The sequence below is a fragment of the Anopheles ziemanni genome (genome assembly GCF_943734765.1).
Source record: "Anopheles ziemanni chromosome X unlocalized genomic scaffold, idAnoZiCoDA_A2_x.2 X_unloc_24, whole genome shotgun sequence".
NCBI lineage: Eukaryota > Metazoa > Arthropoda > Insecta > Diptera > Culicidae > Anopheles > Anopheles ziemanni.
This window is the reverse complement of record NW_026689790.1, coordinates 27,501-42,956: the sequence shown is the minus strand read 5'-3', so window position 1 is coordinate 42,956 and position 15,456 is coordinate 27,501. Positions and strand designations below refer to the sequence as shown.

The window sequence follows — 15,456 nt, the reverse complement described above, 5'->3', positions numbered from 1 at the left end:
GGATGCGATTTTGACTGCCGGAACTGGTGCACAGCGAGAGTTGGCCAGAGAACGGCACAGGAGCTGCAAGAAGGAACTCGCCCGTGCCATCAAGGCAAGCAAGGACCGTAGCTTTGATGAGATGATTGCGGAAGCTGAGGACAACGTCTTCGGCACTGCCTACAAGGTAGTAACGTCACGCCTTAAGGGTAGCCGCGTCCCCCCGGAGCGAGATCCTGCGATTCTTCAGCACGTCGTGTCGGAACTCTTCCCGGATCATGGCACTTTTGAGTGGCCTGCACCGGATCTGGTCGATTGGGGGCAGACAACACAGGAGCCAGTGAGGGAGGTGTCGGATGAGGAGCTCTTGGCGATCGCGGCGCGGATGGTGCCCACTAAGGCCCCGGGACCCGATGGCATCATCAATGCGGCACTGAGGGTCGCTGTTCGCGAGCACACGGAGACGTTCCGCCGCGTGTTCCAGGAGTGCTTCGATCAATGCACCTTTCCCGCTGACTGGAAGCGACAACGACTTGCTTTGCTACCCAAGCACGGAAGACCTCAGGGCGATCCGTCATCCTTTCGGCCTCTTGGGATGCTCGACGGATCAGGCAAGATCTTGGAGCGGCTGATCTTGGATCGCCTAAATGAACACCTGGAAGACCCAGATCACCCTCGCCTGTCGCCGTCTCAGTATGGATTCAGAAAGGGCAGGTCTACAATTCAGGCGATTGAACGTGTTAAGGAGGCCGGCCAGCGCGCGATGGCCCACCGAATGACGGATCGGAGGGCTAACAAGTGTCTGATGGTGGTGTCATTGGATGTACGCAATGCTTTTAACACGGCGAGCTGGCGGTCCATCGCCAAAGCACTGCAAGAAAAGCACGTTCCGGCATGCCTGCAGCGGATACTGGAAAGCTGGTTTCGGGGACGGCTGCTGGTTTATGAGACGTCGGACGGTCCGGTCACCCGGGAATTGTCGGCGGGAGTCCCACAGGGTTCCATACTCGGTCCGACGCTGTGGAACACCATGTATGACGCCGTCCTGTCCATCGACATGCCCGCCGGTGTAGAGCTCGTCGCCTTCGCTGACGACCTCGTGCTCCTGGCACCAGGACCCACGCCAGCACTGGCCGCGAGTTTGGCGGAGGAGTCTGTGAATAGGGTTGTGGCTTGGATGCGCGAACATCAGCTGGAGCTCGCCGCAGCTAAGACGGATATTGTGATGGTGTCGAAGAAGAAGAAGGATTACAAGACGCCACTTACCCCCGGAGTGACCCGGAGGAGGTATTAGGGGTCAAAGGCAAAAAGGGGTACCCTAAAGTGCATGTGACCAAGAAAATGGGAAAAACGGTATCGCCTATAGCTCAGGCTGTATGGCTCGGATCGGAAAGCTTGGATATGCGTTGGAAAGGTCTTGACGAGCGCTAGCTATGTGTCCTACCAAGCGAAGCGCTAGGTGTTGAGCAAGTCGGTCATATTAGAGGGCAAAGGTGAAAAATGGTGGTTTAGAGGCGAAAATTCACCTTATGATCGAAAATAGCGGGCGAACGATAAGAGCTACGAACACGGCGTAGAACAATCATAAGTACGTTACCACAAGACCTAACTTTGGCCAATATAAAGCGAGAAGATCGGAGGTACCCATCAGGGTGATATGGCTGGTTCAAAGTTGGACCAAAACGAGACTTGAGAAATGGGTTGAAACACGGTATCGCGAATAACTCAGGCTGTATGGAACGGATCGACAAGCTAAGATCAGTGTTGGAAAGGTCGAACCGAGCGCTAACTATAATCCCAAACAACCGAAGCGCTAAGTGTTGAGCAAAACTGAGTTATTAAGCGACAAAGTGGAAAAATAATACCAAAATTTCCAAAAATCACACAAGACCAAGAATACCGAGCAGGCGGTAAGAGATAGCGGGTTGACGTAGAATACTTATAAGTTTGCCTCTACGAGACCTAAAAGTCGTCCATAGAGAGCGAGAAGATCGGACCACTCTGGAAGGGTGATACGAGTGGTCAAAAATTGGCAAAAATGAAACATGGCTAAAATGGATTTGACTTGTGCACCGTATAGCTCCGGCTGTATGGCATGGATTGTTAAGCTAGGATATGTTTTGGAAAGGTAACACCCAGCGCTAGATACGACTAGAAGAAAGCAAAGCGCTAACTAGCATGATTTGGAAGTTATTAAGTGTCAAAGTCGAAAAATGTTACCAAAATTGAAACTCGAGTACATTGGGCCAAAAAGTACAAGTTGTGAAATTTGGACTTACGAGTAAAATACCGAGCAGGCGGTAAGAGATAGAGACTTGGTGTAGAACAATTATATGTTGGGCATGTTATAACCTATATTTGGCCCGAACATAGTGACGAGATCGGTGGTACCCAAAAGGGTGGTACAGGTGTTAGATGGTTTTCCCAGAGCATAAGCTCCACATGATATGGAAAACGGGAAACATCATAACTTCGGCTGTATGGCATGGAATGGAACGAACAAGGTATCGATGGAAAGAAAAAAGGTAGCGCTAACTATAATTCCTACCAAGCAAAGCGCTAGCATGTGACCGTTCGGGTGTTATTGTGAGTCAAAGTCAGAAATTGTTACCACGAGAGGCGAAAATCCGACTAAGTCCATGAATACCGGGCTGGCGGTAAGAGATACGGCTTGGCCGTAGAACATTTATAAGTTGGCCAATACAAGACCTAAGTTTCGTCCATAGACGACAAGAAGATCGAAGATACGTGAAGGTGAGATATGGGCGTCCCAAAGTGGGCCTTTGAAAAAGTGACAAACTTCCCTTATAACAGCATACACCAAATATCTCTGGCTCTATGGCACCGAATAAGAAGTTGAGGTCAGCGATAGAAAGGTGATAGTCAGCGCTAAATATCATACGAACAGAGTGAAGCGCTAAAGGGAAAGGATCTTGGTGATATAAGGTGACAAAGTCGAGAAAAGTTGCCTCAAAATCATGAAAAATGTGAAAAAATGGCTAAGTCCCGGGTGCCTTAAGGGCAGGTTGATCGAATGTACCGAGCTGGCGGTACGAGATACAGACTTGGTGTAGAACAATTATATGTTTGGCATGGCAAGACCTACATTTGGTCAATACAAAGTGAGAAGATCAAAGAAACCCGTAAGGGTGATATTGGTGTCCAAAGGTAAAAAGCACTAAGTCTTGGGAAACTTATATGAAGAAAAAGGACCCTGATGGGTCATATAGGATGGATCGAAAAATCGGCTAAGTCCCAAAATGGGGATGTCAGAACTACACTCAAATGTTACCACACCAAGCAAGGCAAACTTATATGAAGCAAAGGACCCTGATGGGTCATATGGTATTGGTCGAAAAATCGGCTAAGTCCCAAAATGGGGATGTCAGAACTACACTCATGTGTTACCACACCAAGCAAGGCAAACTTATATGAAGCAAAGGACCCTGATGGGTCATATGGTATTTTACGAAAAATCGGCTAAGTCCCAAAATGGTGATGTCAGAACTACACTAAAATGTTACCACACCAAGCAAGGCAAACTTATATGAAGGCAAGGACCCTGATGGGTCATATGGTATTTTACGAAAAATCGGCTAAGTCCCAAAATGATGATGTCAGAACTACACTCAAATGTTACCACACCAAGCAAGGCAAACTTATATGAAGCAAAGGACCCTGATGGGTCATATGGTATGGATCGAAAAATCGGCTAAGTCCCAAAATGGGGATGTCTGAACTACACTCAAATGTTACCACATCAAGCAAGGCAAACTTATATGAAGGAAAGGACCCTGATGGGTCATATGGTATTTTACGAAAAATCGGCTAAGTCCCAAAATGGGGATGTCAGAACTACACTCATGTGTTACCACACCAAGCAAGGCAAACTTATATGAAGGCAAGGACCCTGATGGGTCATATGGTATTTTACGAAAAATCGGCTAAGTCCCAAAATGATGATGTCAGAACTACACTCAAATGTTACCACACCAAGCAAGGCAAACTTATATGAAGCAAAGGACCCTGATGGGTCATATGGTATTGATCGAAAAATCGGCTAAGTCCCAAAATGGGGATGTCAGAACTACACTCAAATGTTACCACACCAAGCAAGGCAAACTTATATGAAGGCAAGGACCCTGATGGGTCATATGGTATTTTACGAAAAATCGGCTAAGTCCCAAAATGGGGATGTCAGAACTACACTAAAAAGTTACCACACCAAGCAAGGCAAACTTATATGAAGCAAAGGACCCATATGGGTCATATGGTATTTTACGAAAAATCGGCTAAGTCCCAAAATGATGATGTCAGAACTACACTCAAATGTTACCATACCAAGCAAGGCAAACTTATATGAAGCAAAGGACCCTGATGGGTCATATGGTATTTTACGAAAAATCGGCTAAGTCCCAAAATGGGGATGTCAGAACTACACTAAAAAGTTACCACACCAAGCAAGGCAAAGTACCTAGGTGAACCCTAGGAAGAAACACGGACCAAGTCAGATGGCCTAAGTCAAGAGAACAAGTGACCTAGGCAAAGTTGTATGACGGTGAGGACCCTGAAAAATCTGGTTAGTGTAGTTTAGACAGGGGAGGTTTTTGGGTCGGCTGAACCTCCTTATTTTGGGTTTTGACCTCCTCAAGAAGCTACACCTAGGCAAACTGCCTAGGGTGAAAGTGCGAAGACCAATCGAATAGTAAGACAAGTTTTGACCGATCGCCCTAGGCAAGCTAGTATGAAGAAAGGGACCCTATGGGTCATATGGAAATACATGAAAAATCGGCTAAGTCCCAAAATTGGGATGTCTGAACTACACTAAAAAGTTACCACATCAAGCAAGGCAAAGTACCTAGGTGAACCCTAGGAAGAAACACGGACCAAGTCAGATGGCCTAAGTCAAGAGTGCAAGTGACCTAGGCAAAGTTGTATGACGGTGAGGACCCTGAAAAATCTGGTTAGTGTAGTTTAGACAGGGGAGGTTTTTGGGTCGGCTGAACCTCCTTATTTTGGGTTTTGACCTCCTCAAGAAGCTACACCTAGGCAAACTGCCTAGGGTGAAAGTGCGAAGACCAATCGAATAGTAAGACAAGTTTTGACCGATCGCCCTAGGCAAGCTTGTATGAAGAAAGGGACCCTATGGGTCATATGGAAATATACGAAAAATCGGCTAAGTCCCAAAATTGGGATGTCTGAACTACACTAAAAAGTTACCACATCAAGCAAGGCAAAGTACCTAGGTGAACCCTAAGAAGAAACACGGACCAAGTCAGATGGCCTAAGTCAAGAGTACAAGTGACCTAGGCAAAGTTGTATGACGGTGAGGACCCTGAAAAATCTGGTTAGTGTAGTTCTGACAGGGGAGGTTTCTAGGTCGGCTGAACCTCCTTATTTCGGGTTTTGGCCTCCTCAAGAAGACAGACCTAGGCAAACTGCCTAGGGTGAAAGTGCGAAGACCAATCGAATAGTAAGACAAGTTTTGACCGATCGCCCTAGGCAAGCTTGTATGAAGAAAGGGACCCTATGGGTCATATGGAAATACATGAAAAATCGGCTAAGTCCCAAAATTTAGATGTCTGAACTACACTAAAAAGTTACCACATCAAGCAAGGCAAAGTACCTAGGTGAACCCTAGGAAGAAACACGGACCAAGTCAGATGGCCTAAGTCAAGAGTACAAGTGACCTAGGCAAAGTTGTATGGCGCTGAGGACCCTGAAAAATCGGGTTAGTGTAGTTCAGACAGGGGAGGTTTCTGGGTCGGCTGAACCTCCTTATTTCGGGTTTTGGCCTCCTCAAGAAGACAGACCTAGGCAAACTGCCTAGGGTGAAAGTGCGAAGACCAATCGAATAGTAAGACAAGTTTTGACCGATCGCCCTAGGCAAGCTTGTATGAAGAAAGGGACCCTTAGGGTCATATGGAAATTCATGAAAAATCGGCTAAGTCCCAAAATTGGGATGTCAGAACTACACTATAAAGTTACCACATCAAGCAAGGCAAAGTACCTAGGTGAACCCTAGGAAGAAACACGGACCAAGTCAGATGGCCTAAGTCAAGAGTATAAGTGACCTAGGCAAAGTTGTATGGCGCTGAGGACCCTGAAAAATCGGGTTAGTGTAGTTAAGACAGGGGAGGTTTCAGGGTCGGCTGGACCTCCTTATTTCGGGTTTTGGCCTCCTCAAGAAGACAGACCTAGGCGAATTGCCTAGGGTGAAACTGCGAAGACCAATCGAATAGTAAGACAAGTTTTGACCGATCGCCCTAGGCAAGCTTGTATGAAGAAAGGGACCCTTAGGGTCATATGGAAATTCATGAAAAATCGGCTAAGTCCCAAAATTGGGATGTCAGAACTACACTAAAAAGTTACCACATCAAGCAAGGCAAAGTACCTAGGTGAACCCTAGGAAGAAACACGGACCAAGTCAGATGGCCTAAGTCAAGAGTATAAGTGACCTAGGGAAAGTTGTATGACGGTGAGGACCCTGAAAAATCGGGTTAGTGTAGTTAAGACAGGGGAGGTTTCAGGGTCGGCCAGACCTCCTTATTTCGGGTTTTGGCCTCCTCAAGAAGACAGACCTAGGCGAATTGCCTAGGGTGAAACTGCGAAGACCAATCGAATAGTAAGACAAGTTTTGACCGATCGCCCTAGGCAAGCTTGTATGAAGAAAGGGACCCTATGGGTCATATGGAAATATACGAAAAATCGGCTAAGTCCCAAAATTGGGATGTCAGAACTACACTATAAAGTTACCACATTAGCAAGGCAGACTTGTATGAAGAACGGGACCCTGGTGAAAGTAGCAAATATCCCAAACCGAACATGAATATTATACACACAAGAGTACGAACATAAAGGAACACGGACCAAGCGTACCGAGAGAATCGGTACTATAGAACCCTCGTGGTTCTACACAAAGACTTTATGTTAGGGGTTCAAGCCCCATAGTACTCAAACGGTGACAGTAGCAAATATCCCAAAACGAACGTGAATCTTATTCACAAGAGTACGAACATAAAGGAACACGGACCAAGCGTACCGAGAGAATCGGTACTATAGAGCCCTCGTGGTTCTACACAAAGACTTTATGTTCGGGGTTCACACCCCAAATCGAACGTGGAATTTACTTTCTGATGGTCATGCGGTCGTCCAAAGGGGTCTAGTATCCGGGATGACAAGCATCACGGGCACAGCTCGTATCAAAACAGTCGAAGAGGCCCGCGAAAGCTTGCTTTCCATGGCTATGCGATGCACAAATTGAGTTTACTCACCGTAGTATAAAACGAACGAACCGAACCTATCCGAGTAGGGATAATGGGCGCAGTAACATACTTCTGTGACCCAGCGAGAGTTGAACGAGGTGACATGAACTGTCAGTGGCTTATATCAGATGGGATACATACATGAGATTGCTTTCAAATCTACACTCGAAAACCTAACCAAGTAAAAGCGAACGTGGGGAGGATTCGAAACTGGTAAGGAAATCTTAAGCTGGAAAGAGTCATCACTATGGATACATATTATGCGAAACCAATCAAGTGCTCAGTACTGATCCAAAACCTAAGAGCACTAGTGAACACCTTATTCTCACCCTAGTTCACATCCAAGTGATCGACCACGTGTGTGAAGCAAAGACCAATCGAATTCCTCAATGAACCGAACACTATGAACAAATGGCCAAAAACGTTATAACTATCCAAACATCCTACTATCTAGCGAAAGTCATCACGATGGAACCATACAATGATCTTAACCTATAGCGCTCACCTATTCCTACCCAGAGTGCAAGTGAACAGATTGCTCACCCTTACCAGTTCACAACCACGTGATCGACTAACATACCGAGGTTACCACAAGTCAAAGTTATACGTTTACAAGCGCAAGACCAATCGAAAACCCCGAAAGCAATCTCGACCCAAAATGTATTATCCGTGAGTGTAGTCGAGTCTCGTACTCGTCATCTGTAATCGTCGGATAGAATATCCAGTACACGGTTGTCTTTCCAAATGAAATCTACATACAGAACTCGCTCTTGGCAAATGGGTGGCAATGGCGCAATCAGGAGCGAGTTCCCGTCCGGGTGCCAAGTGATTGGCAAATGTCTGGGGGAAAGCAACCATATGTTGATTTGTCTGTTAGTGTACTGGGTGTTTGAGGTATGTAGTATCCACGCTTGGTTGGGTGTGTCAGAGGACCGTGAATGCGTTCGCAACCCCAATTGGGGTACATCGGGAATGATTTTGTGGAACCGATGTGCCCGGCACACACTAAGTTTTGTTGCAAGTTAATAGTGTGCCATGTCCGGGGGGGTTGTGATTAAACTCTGGTGAATTGCGTACTGTGGTGATTGGGGTATGAAAGCCCCGCAGTTGCAATGATCGGACGCGCCTAGCGTGTCCTTTAGTTGATGGTAGGGAAATGAAGGCCCTTGTCAGCTCACCTAAGTATTCATGGAAGTTTGGCATAAGGTCGCTGTGGTAGGGGTATGAAGGCCCCGTCAGCGCATGCACAATCGGGCGCACGAGCGCTTAGCGGAGTCGAATGCCGCTCAAGTGCCTGTCCGGTGCATCGGGTGTGTGTGTGATACGAGGGCAATGAGGTTCGCACGGGGGCTCGCCTCCCGTGTGCTACCGGACTTGACAACATATAGAACGTGGTGTTTGCTCCTCCGGGTGCAATGGGACAATGAACATTCGAACGCAAAGTCGGAATTCTGGTTGATCCTACCAGTAATATACGCTCGTCTCAAAGGTTAAGCCATGCATGTCTAAGTACAAACAGATTTAATGTGAAACCGCATAAGGCTCAGTATAACAGCTATAATTTACGAGATCATCAACCTAGTTACTTGGATAACTGTGGAAAATCTAGAGCTAATACATGCAACATGCCAGGACCCTCGCGGGAACTGGTGCACTTATTAGTCAAACCAATCGCGGGTTCTCCGTGTCATTGAGTTGAAGTCTGGATAATGATGCTGATCGTATGGTCTCGCACCGACGACAGATCTCGCAAATATCTGCCCTATCAACTATGGATGGTAGTATAGAGGACTACCATGGTTGCAACGGGTAACGGGGAATCAGGGTTCGATTCCGGAGAGGGAGCCTGAGAAATGGCTACCACATCCAAGGAAGGCAGCAGGCGCGTAAATTACCCAATCCCGGGACGGGGAGGTAGTGACGAGAAATAACAATATGAAACTCTTTAATGATGTTTCATAATTGGAATGAGTAGAGCATAAATCCTTCTACGAGGATCAAGTGGAGGGCAAGTCTGGTGCCAGCAGCCGCGGTAATTCCAGCTCCACTAGCGTATATTAAAATTGTTGCGGTTAAAACGTTCGAAGTTGATACTTGTCCAACACAGTCCGGCTCCGCCGACCCGGTCAACCCGTGGTCGGTGGGCCAAGTCGGAATCTGGTTGCGACTCAATGGTGTGGTAGGGCACCAAGTCTGTGTCATGGTGTGCCCTTCAACGGGTGCAAGTGTAACATAGAGCTCGACCGCTCACGTTTACCTTGAACAAATTAGAGTGCTTAAAGCAGGGTGCCCAAACGCCCTAGAATAATCTTGCATGGAATAATGGAATACGACCTTGGTCTAATCTTTCATTGGTTTGTACTCAGACCGGAGGTAATGATTAACAGAAGTAGTTGGGGACACTAGTATTACGGCGCGAGAGGTGAAATTCGTAGACCGTCGTAAGACTAACTAAAGCGAAGGCATTTGTCAAGGATGCTTTCTTTAATCAAGAACGAAAGTTAGAGGATCGAAGGCGATTAGATACCGCCCTAGTTCTAACCGTAAACGATGCCAACTAGCAATTGGGAGACGCTACAACCAGGTGCTCTCAGTAGCTTCCGGGAAACCAAAGTCAGGTTCCGGGGGAAGTATGGTTGCAAAGTTGAAACTTAAAGGAATTGACGGAAGGGCACCACAATGAAATGGAGCTTGCGGTTCAATTTGACTCAACACGGGAAAACTTACCAGGTCCGAACTTATGGAGGTGAGACAGATTAATAGCTCTTTCTCAAATTTAAGGGTAGTGGTGCATGGCCGTTCTTAGTTCGTGGATTGATTTGTCTGGTTAATTCCGATAACGAACGTGACTCACATATGCTAACTAGAACGCAGTCAGCGTTAATGCGTCGATGCCGATTGGAACGGGTTAGGACCTTTCGGTGGAGTATGACCTGACACCTTCGCTGTTCGTGTGCGCAAGTGCACTTACGGTACGCTGCTTAGCAGGACAATTTGTGTTTAGCAAAATGAGATCGAGCGATAACAGGTCCGTGATGCCCTTAGATGTTCTGGGCTACACGCGTGCTACAATGTGGGTAGCAGCGTGTCTCCTATTCCGAGAGGAACGGGAAATCACTCAAATACTCACTTAGTAGGGATTATGGATTGCAATGGTCCATATGAACTCGGAACTTCTAGTAAGTGCTGGTCATCAGCCAGCGTTGAATACGTCCCTGCCCTTTGTACACACCGCCCGTCGCTACTACCGATGGATTATTTAGTGAGGTCTTTGGAGATGATCGTTCGCTGGATCCTCGTGAACCGCGTCTGCTTTATCGAAGTTGACCGAACTTGATGATTTAGAGGAAGTAAAAGTCGTAACAAGGTTTCCGTAGGTGAACCTGCGGAAGGATCATTAGTGGCCAAGTGATCCTTCCAGAAGTCCGAACCTGCGGGTTGAGACTTCGGCACAAGTTGCCATATGATAATTGACGAAACACTATAGAAGTCCGAACCTGCGGGTTGAGACTTCGGCACAAGTTGCCATATGATAATTGACGAAACACTATAGAAGTCCGAACCTGCGGGTTGAGACTTAGGCACAAGTTGCCTTATACATGACTTTGAACAAATACACAAGTCCGAACCTGCGGGTTGAGACTTAGGCACAAGTTGCCTTATACATGACTTCGAACAAACACACAAGTCCGAACCTGCGGGTTGAGACTTAGGCACAAGTTGCCATATGAAAGTTGACGAAACACTAACAAGTCCGAACCTGCGGGTTGAGACTTAGGCACACGTTGCCTTATACATGACTTCGAACAAATACACAAGTCCGAACTTGCGGGTTGAGACTTAGGCACAAGTTGCCTTATACATACATTGGCCAAATAAACAGAAGTCCGAACCTGCGGGTTGAGACTTAGGCACAAGTTGCCATATTATATTCGATCAAACACTAAGTAGTCCGAACCTGCGGGTTGAGACTCAAGACCGTAACAAGATGTCACTATACAAGTCCGAACCTAAGGGTTGAGACTTAATGCGATCTAGATACCAAGTTGACATCCAATACCTGTTGAGCAAAACCAAAGATTCCCTGTTCTCGAATGATTACACTATATAACAGGGAATCATGAAGAAATCAAGCAAGCGTGAAACAAAGTCATCACTTGGGCATGCTCGATAGCCAACCACATGACCTTAACCTAAGAGAGCATGCAAACCACATGATACCTATAAACGATTAACCCGCCCTAGTTCAATCGTTCACCAAGTGATGACTTCAGTATGGCTAAGAGAAAAACTTTTAAATGGGAAAAACTCTAAGTCCGAACCTCCGGGTTGAGACTTCCGCGTCGGAGGTGGGCGCACCTCCTATCCGAAAGATGGTGAATCAGGGGTGTTCGATCAGCAATGGTCGGATGCCCCGTCGTAGTCCAACTATGACAATCAAAGTCAAGACCTCCGGGTTGAGACTTTCCGCGAGTACAAGCATAAAGGAACACGGACCAAGCCGTACCGAGAGAATCGGTACTAGAGCCCTCGTGGTTCTACATTGAGAGAGCCCTCGTGGTTCTCATTAGGGGCTTTATGCAAGTCGTACTCAATACTGTGGTGTGAAGTATAAAGTATAGTCCTCGCCTGGTCCACGCTGCTTCGGCGGTCCTGGGTAAGATAGTTAATTCTAGCTTGCCCTATAGTGGAATGAGGACACTTAATGCTTCGTCTTTTAGCGGCGGCTAGACTCCTCCTCACGGGGAACGAGTTGACGCGCACAGCGGCGGCTTACGCACTATGGCAATCATGGATGCCTGAAGATTCCGTGAAGTTCTCCCCTGGTCCACGCTGCCTCGGCAGTCCTGGGTAAAATGGAATATTTCCAGCTTGCCCTATAGTGGAAGAGGACTATCCAACAATACAAAGTCAAGACCTCCGGGTTGAGACTTTCCGCGTCGGTGGTGTCGCGCACCGCCTATCCGAAAGATGGTGTAACAGGGGTGTTCGATCAGCAATGGTCGGATGCCCCGTCATAGTCCAACTATGACAACCAAAGTCAAGACCTCCGGGTTGAGACTTTCCGCGTCCGGAGGTACGCGTACCGCCTACCCGAAAGATGGTGTGCTTCTGGGGTATTCGATGAGTCGGATACCCCGTCGTAGTCCAACTATGACAATCAAAGTCAAGACCTCCGGGTTGAGACTTCCGCGTCCGGAGGTACGCGTACCGCCTACCCGAAAGATGGTGAATCAGGGGTGTTCGATCAGCAATGGTCGGATGCCCCGTCGTAGTCCAACTATGACAATCAAAGTCAAGACCTCCGGGTTGAGACTTTCTAAGAGTACAAGCATAAAGGAACACGGACCAAGCCGTACCGAGAGAATCGGTACTAGAGCCCTTGTGGTTCTACATTGAGAGAGCCCTCGTGGTTCTCATTAGGGGCTTTATGCAAGAAGTACTCAATACTGTGGTGTGAAGTATAAAGTATAGAGTCCTCCACTGGTCCACGCTGCTCCGGCGGTCCTGGGTAAGATAGTTCATTCTAGCTTGCCCTATGTGGAAGAGGACTCAATACCCTACCTGTTGAGCTTGAAACAAAGTCATCACTTGGGCATGCTCATATTGCCATACAATATTCCATTATCTACTAATGAGCATGCAGCTATATGATTATAACCTGTAAACGATTACCCCGCCGTAGTTCAGCGCTTCAACCAAGTGATGACTTCAGTATGGCTAGTGTGTGAAGTATAAAGTATAGTCCTCCCCTGGTCCACACTGCTTCGGCGGTCCTGGGTAAGATAGTTAGTTCTAGCTTGCCCTATGTGGAAGAGGACACCATACTTAATACTGTGGTGTAATGAACAAAGTATAGTCTTCCACTGGTCCACGCTGCTTCGGCGGTCCTGGGTAAGATAGTTAGTTCTAGCTTGCCCTATGTGGAAGAGGGCATACAAGACAAAGTATAGTTCTCCCCTGGTCCACGCTGCTTCGGCTGTCCTGGGTAAGATAGTTAATTCTAGCTTGCCCTATGTGGAAGAGAGCATACATGAACCAAGAACGAAGGTTATGATCGAGGAATGATTCGACAACTAACCGATGGTATGAAATGTGAAGAATTCAAGCAAGCACACAATCAAGTCATCACTTGGGCATGCTCGATAGCCAACCCTATGACATTAACCTAGTAGAGCATGCGAAAACCAATATATATGTAAACGATGCCCCTCCCTAGTTCAGCGCTTCAACCAAGTGATGACTTCAGAATGGCTAAATCAAATCGGTTCAAAACATACCATCGGTACCCTATTGAAACACACAAGTCGATATCAAACCTCATGATTGTGTAGTCCTCCACTGGTCCACACTGCTCCGGCGGTCCTGGGTAAGATAGTTCATTCTAGCTTGCCCTATGTGGAAGAGGGCACATTACTCAATACTGTGGTGTTATGAACAAAGTATAGTCCTCCACTGGTCCACGCTGCTTCGGCGGTCCTGGGTAAGATAGTTAGTTCTAGCTTGCCCTATGTGGAAGAGGGCATACAAGACAAAGTATAGTTCTCCCCTGGTCCACGCTGCTTCGGCGGTCCTGGGTAAGATAGTTAATTCTAGCTTGCCCTATGTGGAAGAGAGCATACATGAACCAAGAACGAAGGTTATGATCGAGGAATGATTCGACAACTAACCGATGGTATGAAATGTGAAGAATTCAAGCAAGCACACAATCAAGTCATCACTTGGGCATGCTCGATAGCCAACCTCATGACATTAACCTAGTAGAGCATGCGAAAACCAATATATATGTAAACGATGCCTCCCTAGTTCAGCGCTTCAACCAAGTGATGACTTCAGAATGGCTAAATCAAATCGGTTCAAACCATACCATCGGTATCCTATTGAAACACACAAGTCGATATCAAACCTCATGATTGTGTAGTCCTCCACTGGTCCACGCCGCTTCGGCCGTCCTGGGTAAAATGGAACATTCCAGCTTGCCCTATGTGGAAGAGGGCACATTACTCAATACTGTGGTGTGAAGTATAAAGTTCAGTTCTCCCCTGGTCCACGCTGCTTCGGCGGTCCTGGGTAAGATAGTTCATTCTAGCTTGCCCTATGTGGAAGAGGACACTTCATACTTCGTCTCTAAGCGGCGGCTTGACTCCTCCCTACGGGGAACGGGTTTACGCGCACAGCGGCGGCTTACGCACTATGGCAGTCATGGATGCCTTACGTTTCTATGAAAAGTGTGTTCCTCCCCTGGTCCACGCTGCTTCGGCAGTCCTGGGTAAGATAGTTAGTTCTAGCTTGCCCTATGTGGAAGAGGACACGTAGACTTACTGTGGTGTGAAGTATAAAGTTCAGTTCTCCCCTGGTCCACGCCGCTTCGGCCGTCCTGGGTAAAATGGATTCATCCAGCTTGCCCTATGTGGAATGAGGACACTTTATGCTTCGTCTCTAAGCGGCGGCTTGCTCCTCCCTACGGGGAACGGGTATACGCGCACAGCGGCGGCTTACGTTATGGCAGTCATGGATGCCTTACGTTTCCATGAAAAGTGTGTTCCTCCCCTGGTCCACGCTGCTTCGGCAGTCCTGGGTAAGATAGTTAGTTCTAGCTTGCCCTATGTGGAAGAGGACACGTAGACTTACTGTGGTGTGAAGTATAAGGTTCAGTTCTCCCCTGGTCCACGCCGCTTCGGCCGTCCTGGGTAAAATGGATTCATCCAGCTTGCCCTATGTGGAATGAGGACACTTTATGCTTCGTCTCTAAGCGGCGGCTTGCTCCTCCCTACGGGGAACGGGTATACGCGCACAGCGGCGGCTTACGCAAGTTAGTCACCCTCGGCAGTGGATCACTCGGCTCATGGATCGATGAAGACCGCAGCTAACTGCGCGTCATAATGTGAACTGCAGGACACATGAACATTGATAAGTTGAACGCATATTGCACGTCGTGGGAACCTACCATGATGTACAGATGACTGAGCGCTTATATTTGAGAAATGTATCGCATACATTTAACTACGCCGTGACACCCGTCACGAGACGTGCACCATGATGTTAACTAGGGTCGCGACGACCCGCTAGCATTAAAGAACCCGTGGTTTACAATATACTGGCATTGGAATTCGAAGTATTTAGAGCGTCCGTGTTCCCGCGTGAGGCGGAAGTACGAGGAGAAGGCGTGCTTGTGGTGTCTGTGGTGGTGTTTACTGATGTCTAGCTTCAG

General features: G+C 47.4%; 1 non-coding gene across 1 annotated transcript; it reads left to right on the top strand.

Annotated features, from left to right (window-relative positions):
* The first annotated feature begins 15,063 nt into the window (after window positions 1-15,063).
* On the top strand, window positions 15,064-15,218 carry LOC131292004 (5.8S ribosomal RNA). The gene has a single exon (XR_009189730.1). It is a non-coding gene; the product is annotated as a 5.8S ribosomal RNA (ribosomal RNA).
* Window positions 15,219-15,456: the final 238 nt, after the last annotated feature.